General features: G+C 44.5%; 1 long non-coding RNA gene across 1 annotated transcript; it reads left to right on the top strand.

Annotated features, from left to right (window-relative positions):
* Window positions 1-2,035: 2,035 nt before the first annotated feature.
* On the top strand, window positions 2,036-9,992 carry LOC306648769. Its single transcript, XR_013760480.1, has 3 exons — window positions 2,036-2,200; window positions 3,382-3,586; window positions 9,500-9,992. It is a non-coding gene; the product is annotated as an uncharacterized lncRNA (long non-coding RNA).
* Window positions 9,993-10,513: the final 521 nt, after the last annotated feature.

The raw sequence follows: 10,513 nt of genomic DNA, 5'->3' as shown, positions 1-10,513 counted from the left end.
AGAAATCCTTGAAATGAGGGAAACAATAAACCAAATGAAAAACTCAATGAAAAGCATCACCAACAGACTAGATCACTTGGAAGACAGAACCTCAGACAATGAAGACAAAATATTTAGTCTTGAAAATAAAGTTGCCCAAACAAAGAAGATGGTAAGAAATCATGAACAGAACCTCCAAGAACTATGGGACATCATGAAAAGACCAAATTTAAGAATTATTGGGATTGAGGAAGGCACAGAGATACAAATCAAAGAAATGAACAACCTATTCAATGAAATAATATCAGAAAATTTCCCAAGCCTGAAGAATGAAATGGAAAATCAAATACAAAAGGCTTAAAGAACACCAAATGCACAAAATCACAACAGATCCACACCAAGGCACATTATAATGAAAATGCCTAACATACAAAATAAAGATAGGATTTTGAACGCTGCAAGAGAAAAGCATCAGATTACATACAGGGGGAAACCAATACAGATAGCAGCAGATTTCTCAGCCTGACTCTAAAAGCTAGAAGGGCCTGGAACAACATATCTCAAGCCCTGAAAGAACATGGTTGCCAACCAAGAATCCTAAACCCAGCAAAACTAACCTTCAGATTTGAAGACGAAATAAAATTCTTCCATAATAAACAAAAGTTAAAAGAATTTACAAATAGAAAGCCTGAGCTACAGAATAGTGTCAACAAAACATTCCTTGAGGAGGAAATGAAAAACTACAATGTAGGACCTACCTTAAAGGAAAAAACCAATCAAAGGAGAAAACGAGTCAAGTTAAAAACCAAAAATAAGCCCAAATGACTGGGAATACAAATCATATCTCAATAATAACCCTGAACATTAATGGCCTAATCTCATCAATCGAAAGACGTAGACTGGCAGAATGGATTAAAAAGAAAGACCCAACAATATGCTGCCTTCAAGAGACTCATCTCACAGATAAGGTCATCCACAGACTAAAAGTGAAAGGATGGAAAAAACCTACCATGTGCACAGACTCAGTGAAAAAGCAGGGGTTTTCATCCTTATTTCAGGTAAAGTGGACTTCAAGCCAAAGTTAGTCAGAAGGGATAAAGAAGGACATTTCATACTGCTTAAGGGAACCATAAATCAGGAAGACATAATGATCGTAAATATTTATGCCCCAAACAACGGTGCATCCATGTACATCAAACAAATCCTTCTCAATGCCAGGAATCAAATAGACCACAACACAATAATTCTGGGTGACTTTAACACACCACTGTCACAACTGGATAGATCTTCCAAACAAAAACTAAGCAAAGAAACCATAGAACTCAATAACACAATCAATAACTTAGACTTAATAGACATATATAGAATATTTCATACATCAACGAGCAAACACACTTTCTTCTCAGCAGCACATGGACCCTTCTCTAAAATAGACCATATGTTATGCCACAAAGCAGCTCTTGGTAAATGCAAAAAAATAGAGATACTACCTTGTGTTCTATCAGATCATAATGAATGAAATTAGAAATCAATGACAAAATAAAAAACAGAAATTGACGTATTTCTGGAATTAGTAGACTGCATGCTCATCTCTTTGGTATATACATTTGGCATGGACATTGAAGCCCTTGGCCCTCAGAATCCTCCAGTTGGATTCTGGAGCAAAAAGAGAACATTAAGGAAAAGCTAAGAAAAATCTGAGTAAAACCTGGAGCATGAAACTTCCTGTACTCTATCTATGATTTTTCTATATATCCAAAAACATTCTGAAATATAAATCCTTTTTAAACATTTGTCACAGTTTCATGCATTCTATGTCCTTGTACTCGCTATTGAATTGCCACTTCCTGCCAACGAAGTCAAGTGCAGTCAATCGCCCCCAGATTGTCCTCTGGATGAGTACAAATTGCTCAACACAACAAGCCTTTTGACCATCACAATTATTTCTCTTTATGAGCCGATTGATTCCACAAATGAGGGAAAGTTAATGATTCTCTTCACTTTAAAAGTTGAGCTACTAGCCTCTGCCACGGCCTCCAATGGGGCCGCAGCTGGCACCCCAGCAGCACACACAAAGATCTCGTTATCATGTCAGAGGACTCTGTGTGGGCTGAAGGGGTCCGTTTCCCAAAGTTTTGCAGATCAGAAGTTTTAAGAAGAGTACGTGGTAAGTTGGTGATAAAGGATGAAGATACATTAATGGTGTCTCACCCTAAGTCAGGTAAGGAAACAGGACAGGAACCACCCAGGAGAAAGGTGAGGCTGTGTCCCTCGCTCACTCAGCAGATGGATGGAATGTGCTCTAGATGCTGTGAACCCAGCTTTGGGAGGGCGGGGCAGTGCCCCATGGCACTTCCATTCAGACAAGTGCAGTGTGACATGAGTGCTCAGCAGAGATCATCTGAGGATTTGGAGGAAGATAGAGGAGGGCATTATGAGCAGGTTCAGGTGTTTGTGTGGTGGCATGGGGGAAGGGGTGGTGAGGATGACCAGTGAAGACCTATTAGCAAAAGAGCAGCTCAAGAGAAGTCGAATGGGAGGACATAGGGGAAGAGGAGTATTTTACAGTATGAAAGTCAGCATGGACAATTGTCAGGAATTGAAAAAGAACCTGGAAAGTTCAAAGGACTGAAAGGACGCATCCTGCATCTATGGGAGTAGGCCTAGGGGCAGGAGCAGTGCAAACTGGGTGAGGATTGAGACCAAGGCATTGGCAGGGCAGGGCAGGGCCCTAGAAAGTCAAGGAGAGTGGGAACATCATAAAAGGATCTCAGCAAAGAGCCAAGAGGTGGAAGCAACCTCAAATCCATTGATGGGTGAATGCATAAACAAGGTGTGTCACATTGATACAATGGAATGTTTTATTTGTTCAGCCTTAGAAAGGAAGAAAATTGGGCTGGGGAAATAGCTCAGGTGGTAGAGTGCTTGCCTTGCATGCACTAAGGCCCTGGGTTCGATCCCCAGTACCACCAAAAAAAAAAAAAAAGAAGAAGAAAATTCTAACCCATGTTATAGCATAGATGAATCTTGAGGGCGACATGTTAAATGAAATACGTTAAGCACAGAGGGACAAATACTATACAATTCCATTGATGCAGAATACCCAGTGTAACCAAATTCATAGAAAAAAGGCAGAATGGTGGTCACCAGGGGCAAGAGGAAGAGGTAAGTAAGGAGTTGCTGGGATTACAGGTGTGTGCCACCAAGCGCAATGAGAACCTGTCTCAAAATAAAAAAATAAAGAGGGCTGGGGATGGGGCTCAGGAGTAGGCATTAGTACTGCAAAAAGTAAGTAAATAAATAAAACTTAAAATGGAATGGAAAGCACATGTATTTTACCATAATTTTTACTTCGAAAGTCTCACTGAAAGGAATGACCATCACTTTTCCTTCTTTATCCAGGAACCAGCTTGTTGGTTGAAATTCTCTGCCTGATTCACTCAAGAGGGGATCCCAAGTGGATTCAATCGATACCCTTTGGGAACACTCACCCCGGCCCGAGATGAATGCTAAGCAGTTAGACAACGATTTGGAGGGCCCACCCTTCTTCACCTCCCACCTCCCCTTCTGTCTCTTCCTCAAGTCCTTCTTCACTTCCAAGGCCAACGTCAGTGCCTACTGCTGACAAATGCTTTTTAGACTTTAACATGCCTAGAAAAGCCCAGAGATCTTGCTGCGTGTGGGGGGGGGGGGGTCTTCATGGGCAGGAAGAGTGGCACCAGGGATGCCCCGGCATCCAGTGATGCCCACGTTGCCCCCCAGGACCATGCTCAAGTACAAGATCTGGACTATCCACAGGTTATCCTAGCCTGAATTAAGGTGGAGCCGGGTGCGGTGGCACACGCCTGTAATCCCAGCGGCTCCAGAGGCTGAGGCAGGAGGATCTCGAGTTCAAACCAGCCTTAGTGAGGCCATAAGCAACTCAGCAAGACCCTGTCTCTAAATAAAACATAAAAAGAACTTGGGATGTGGCTCAGTGGTTAAGCACCTCTAGGTTCAATCTCTGCTACCAAAAAAGTAAAAAAGGTTGGTGTGAAAGAACAGAATCTTAGAAAATGACATTTTAAGTACAACCAGAATTTATAGCTGCATTACGTACTCGATCGCCCCACTCTGCTGCTCAAAAAGATGAAGTCAGTCTTAATTCAGCAAATGCCTCCTTCCTAGTAGTGGAATCATCTAGGCCAGAGCTGAACCTGCGGGGAGCAGCGTAAACCCAGGTCAATCTGGAGTCCTGGCTGCTTACTCTAAGCATGGCCACCTGCTGCACACAGCTGGGGCCTGAGACCACCTACTGTAATGTATAAAGCTGCTCCCCCGCCCACGAGGTACAGCCATTTTGCCCGCCTCCCAACCACTTGTCAATCTGTGAACATCCTAGCTAGCTATTGGTTCATCAGTTCATCAGCTTGCAAGTATCCTTCTCCCATATTGGTCCCCTGTTAGCCCGGCAGAATTCAACTGTTTTACTGTAGCTTCCCTGCCATCTTTTTTCCATTCTTCTGTCTGTCCTACACACTTTTCTCTATCCTCCTGGCTTTCCACTCTCTCTAGCGCACGCCCTTTCTTTTCCTTTCTCTTTTCCTCTCATTTTCTCTCTTACCCTGCAGGGAGACACTGTTTGCTTAATAAATTCCCTTATGTGATTTCCCATGTCTGGCGTGGTTCCATGGAAATTCCTTACACCTATCACTGGAGCCTCCCCTGGGATTAGAGCTAATCAGAAGGGACCAGGCATAGCCAGATTTCACCTACTACACACCATTTTTAGAAACACAATTTACTAGAGGTGTTCATTATTTGATGAATTTTTTTTAAATTGTTTATGCTTAAATTATACCAAGAAATAATCTCATAATCTTGTCTCTTGGCCAGGAGCAATGACACACACCTGTAATCTCAGCAGTTGGGGAGGCTGAGGTAGGAAGATCACAAGTTCAAGGCCAGCCTCACCAACTTAGCAAGACCAACTTGGACCCTGTCTCAAAATTTTAAAAAAGTATATTAAAAAGGAGGCTGGGGATGTGGCCCAGTTAGGTTAAACGCCCTGGGTTCAGGGCCTGTACCAAGAGAAAGGTGTCTTTGGGAGCTCTATGCTTTTAGTGAGCAGAGGTTTGGGTGCTTTCAATTTGACGATTCCTCCTCACGCTGGGTGAAGAGTCCCACATTTCAGCTGTGATGCGCCTCCCAAGCTTCCACAGCCTGGAGACACTCCCTAGACAGCACCACAGTACCTGAGCCCCTGTGTCCACGACTGAGCGCCCCTCCCCCACACCGCAGGCTCTGCTGCCTCCCATTCATCCTGCTCAACCAGCAAAACCAGCCCTGCCCCAGGCCCAGCTCCACTCTGACCTCACACAGCCTCCTGTCCTGACCACCCCTGCCTCTTGCCCAGGCCACCTTCCCTTACCTAATTATTAAGCAGGTCCCACGACCCTGGTTAAGACCCTGCTATTATATTTAAGGGGGTCTTTCCTTTCCATGCTATTAAAGCAGCAGCCACCCATCTCTGCACCTGACATTTATCTTGCCTCGCTTGGGAGCAAGGCCTGGTGCTGATGCAGCTGTTCTTAAGACAACAGCAACCATTGTTGCATTAGTCAGCTTGGCATTGGTCACAAAACACCTGAGATAACTTAAAAGGAGCAAAGGTTTCTCTGGGTGGGAGGCCTGCTCAACTCCTAGTACCTGCAGGTTCGAGCAGAAGACTGGAGCAGCAGCAACGAGGGCCCCGAGGGCCCAGCCCCTTCCACAAGACCCACGTCCTCACATCACCCAAGAGCACCTCAGGCTGGTGACCAGGGTCTTAACACATGGGTTTGGTGAACACCTTCATACCAGGCTATATTTTTTTCCCATGCAATTGTGGATATTATCATCTCTGGATATTACTATTGACTCTGGTATGACGACTTTATTGGATATCTCTGCATATTATTATCTCTGGTTATTGCATATCTCTGGATAGTGCCTGGCACAGAATAGGCATTTTACTACTCTATTTCCCAAATCAACAAAGAAAAATTAATAAAAACATCATATTAACTTTTTAACTTGATTTAAAGTACAGTCATCAACATGGGTAGAGACACTTTACCCACCTAATTATCCTCTTATCAGAACATCAAAATCGTTAAAGATGTTAAGAGAGAACAGTCAACATCATGAGAAGACCTTGAGCTCCGATGGGATTCGCTGAAAACATCACACCAGTGTCACCTTAGGGTCAGCTTATCTCAGCTGCCAGTCCCCAGGACCTCAGAATGGGGTTGCCTCTGGAGACAGGGCCTTTCCCAGGTAAGTCAAAACAAGGTCATTACCATGGGCCGTGATCCACTGTGCCTGGGGCCCTCAGAACAGGACACTGGGACAGAGACACAGAAGGAGGTCAATCTGAAGACCCAGGAAGAAGACAACCATCTGCCCACCAAGAAGAGAAGCCTGGAACAGATCCTCCCAGAAACCCTCGGAAGGAAGCCACCCTTCTGAAAACCTTGCCTCAGACTCCAGCCTCCGCACCTGTGAGGAAGCACCACCCAGCCTTCAGGTCCCCCACCCTGGTAACTTGGCGAAGCAGCCCTCGCCCAGGAATTTAGAATGAGATTTTTGACAGAAGAGGAATAAGGAAAAACTGTCAGAGATTTACACCTGCAGGGCATGCAGGATTGCAAATCAGAGGACTTAGATGCATCAGGTGCCCGAATAGAAATACTGGATTCTCATCTGGACTTGCCGGCACAGTCAAATAAAGGAAGAGTGACTTATGGATGCGTGGTTTCCCAGAGGGAGCTACGCTCCGAGCCGCTGGGCTCCTCATTCTGTTATGACCAGCTAGCGCCTGCGTGCCAGCGAGCAGGAGCCCAACCACAACACACAGGCATGTTTCCCGACCGTGTCTAATTTCCCCTCCGGAGGTCCTGGCTCCCTTGGAAGGTTCTGTTTGCAGAACTGAGGTGAGTGTCGCACGTGTGGCTTTGAACTGTCCCTCACCCTATTTCCTCACAAAGTCTGTCTTAGAAAAGCGTTCAAGGCAGAATGGGGTCACTCAGGGCAATTGACCAGCTTCACTGTGAACACCTCTGGACTGGAAGCCATACTGAATTTACCCAAATTCTCGTAGGTAACACCTCTTTCTGGATTATCAGTAGTCAGTCATGTTCTGGGCAACACATGAGCAGAAGAAATCAATAGAAGTTGTTTTAATACTGAAGACAATGATGGACGTGAGAGTAACAACGGAGTTTACAGGGTACCAGCTACACACAGACACTCTGCTCTGTTATTCACTCGAGTTGAGCATATTTATATTTATACAATATGTATCAATTAATAGATTATTATACAGTCTAAGGATCATATTGATGTAATTAACATGTTGATCTACCGTTTCAAAATTGATTTATGTGATACATAAAATAATGCTGTGCTCATGAAAGCAAGTATGTGACTTCTACCATCAATATGTTGGACGTCATTTCAATGTCCTTCACTTTCTTGCAGGGTAGCCTATCCAGGACTTTTTTTTCTCATCTGTAAAACGGGGATAATGTTAATACACTCCTTGTTTTTCCATTAATCCTTTCAATAATTATTTACTAAGTATGTAAATAATTACTAAGTATGTCTGTCTCTCTATGAAACACTAAGTCTTAGGCAATTTTTTTAAGTGTTTAACTTCTTAATATAAGTACATACCACATGCACACATGAAAAGCAAGCACACAGTGCATGTCATGCTTGGTAATTGCTATGAAGTAAATAAGGATGGAGATGGACGATTCTGAACTCATGATGTCTGTTAGCTATGGAAAAGGAAAAATCCCTGAGGAAATGTGGCCTGGGAAAGGAGTGAAAAGAGGGCCCTGCGCCGATGGCCTCCATCTCCTGAGACCAAGGGTGTCCAGATGCACTGCAGACGGGGGGGTGGGGGGGAGTTACCACCCCTGAAGTGACAGTCCCCAGAGGGCACTAATCCCCTTCGAAAGCAGATGCTGTCTGCAGACCCTCAACCCGGAAGGTTAAATTCCCAGGCCCTCAAACTGACACTTCATTGATTACTGGAACAAACCCCGAATTCCTGAGCACCCAAGAAAACTGATATGTTCGCTAGCCCACCCCTCACGATAACCTATATAAACCCAATCCCTTTGTGCAGTGGCTCATTTTCCACCACTCCACTGACACCATTTCATCCCTGCACCCCCGTTCCTGTGTGAGACCTCATTCCTGAATAAACAGCTGAGCAGATCTGTGAGGTCTGCGTCCTGCCCATTCTTTTTGTGCTAACAATGACAGAACTTCACTTGGAAGTTCACATTAGAGTTGAGACTTAAACAAGACGAGTGGACAAGATGTAACTACATCTGCTAGGACAGCGCCCCAGGGAGGGTGAGCATGAAATGCAGGCTGAGATGTGGGGAAGCCTGTCACATTTGAGGCAAACGGATAGTCATAAGGGATGGTAAAGGAAGCAGCAAGGAACCCATCCACACAGAGTCACACGCAGGCTGGGAGAAACCTGAAGTCCTGGGAGACCAGGCAGCAAGTGGCTGGATCCCATGGATCTCGGGAGAGATCAAGATGGCTGCCATACACCAATGTTCATAGCTAATCAATTCACAATAGCCAGACTGTGGAACCAACCTAGATGTCCTTCAATTGATGAATGGATAAAGAAACTGTGGGATAGAATATTACTCAGCTATAAAGAATAATGAAATTATGGCTTTTGCAGGCAAATGGGTGAAATTGGAGAATATCATGCTAAGTGAGATAAGCCAATCTCAAAAATCCAAAAGGTGAATGATTTCACTGATAAGCAGATGATGATACATAATGAGGGATGGGAGGGGGGCAAGAATGGAGGAAGGAGGGACTGTACAGAGGGAAAAGACGGGTGGGAGGGGTGGGGGGAAGGAAAAAATAACAGAATGAATCAAACATCATTACCCTATGTAAATGTATGATTACGCAAATGGTATGCTGTTACTCCATCTACAAACAGAAAGAACATGTACCCCATTTGTTTACAATAAAAAATTTAAATAAATAAATACATAAAATACAGACCATATGATTCCATGGGCAGAAAGTTCAGAATAATTATTTAAAAAAAAAAAAAAAAAGATGTCTGCCATACTGAGCACAGCTTCTAAAAGAGAGCCGTCAAAAGCAGAGGGACCACTTACAATCTCCTAGGATAACCCAGGTCAGAAATGCTGTCAGCTTGGCCAAAGGTGGTAGAAATGGAAGTAGTAAGAAGTAGCTAGTTCTAGATGTATCGGATGGTGTATGGGTTGGGCCGGGAGAGAAGGCAAGGCAGGAGAACATTTCCAGGCAGGTAGAAGCGTGAACGGGTGTGATGGTCAGCCGGTGGACGGGCTCTCCAGTGAACCCTGGACATTCTGCTCTGTTAGTCCCAGTGTCCTTCCCAGGTGATGGCCACAACAGGTCAGGGAGAGGTGCCGGGCTCTTAGGACCTGAGCAGATCTCATCTGAGTCTCTGCTTCATGTTTTCCAGGCATCTGTGGGAATTTCACAGTGGCCCAAGACGAAGCCTTTCATAAACTATATGAGGAGAAGATGAAAGGTTTTCCTAAGGGCCTGTTCTCCTGGGAATAATGTCCCCAAACTTCTGGATTTCACATGGCTCCCTGCCTGATCTCCCGTCCTGACACAGGTGCATGACGGGTGTTCATTGGTCCATCCCGGTAGCCTGAGTTATCAAATTGAAGGAGGTGGAAACCTACAACCACTGGGTAAAAGGAAACAGGACTCTGAACATTCATAATTTCCCTTATCTATGATGGTTCCTCTGGTTACTCAAGGACTCCCTCCTGCTACAGCTAAAAAATTTCCTGCTATGACTCAGCCAAAATCGCCCTGCCTGCCAAAAGCCCACCAAAAGCAGCTAAATCCTCCCAAGACCTGACTCTGCTAAAACCCTATAGACCCAGACCCTCCTTGTGGCCCACAGCCATTTCCCCTAGAAAATGTGCCCCTCCAGTGCTCAATACAGCATCCCTGATCCGATGAGGTCTGCCTCTATTTCTTTTTGTATTCTCTTTCAATTGCTTTCACAAATCTTTGCTGCTTTAACCACTTGCTGTTAAAAGTACCAGGGTTCCCAATTCACTTCCTGGCACTCATTTTTTAACTAGTAATATTTTACAAATATCTAGAAGGCTACAGGAATAATATAAACTATACTCACAGTTCTGTTCAATTTGTTTTCTGCTGGTAAATGGTGATGGTTTTTCCCTTACAAGAACATTCTCCTGTCTGAGGTGCTCATCACACTGAAGGCCTGGGGTTTGTTTGGTTTGTGTCACGAAGATGAGAGCAAACACTCTCCCCGAGGTGTTCATCGGGATTTCAGGCTGCACGTTCACTACATCCAAGATCCCAATATTGAGAAATAAGCTGGCACCATGCAGAATATCTTGCACTCTGGAGGGTCCTCAAAAGACTAGGACAGAACCCCCCCAGGACCCAGCCAACCCACTCCGTGGCATTTGTCCAAGAGAACTAAAAT

Source organism: Sciurus vulgaris (genome assembly GCF_902686455.1).
Source record: "Sciurus vulgaris genome assembly, chromosome: 17".
NCBI classification, from domain to species: Eukaryota; Metazoa; Chordata; class Mammalia; order Rodentia; family Sciuridae; genus Sciurus; species Sciurus vulgaris.
Note: the sequence above shows the minus strand (reverse complement) of the source record. Positions and strands in the feature narration are given on the sequence as shown.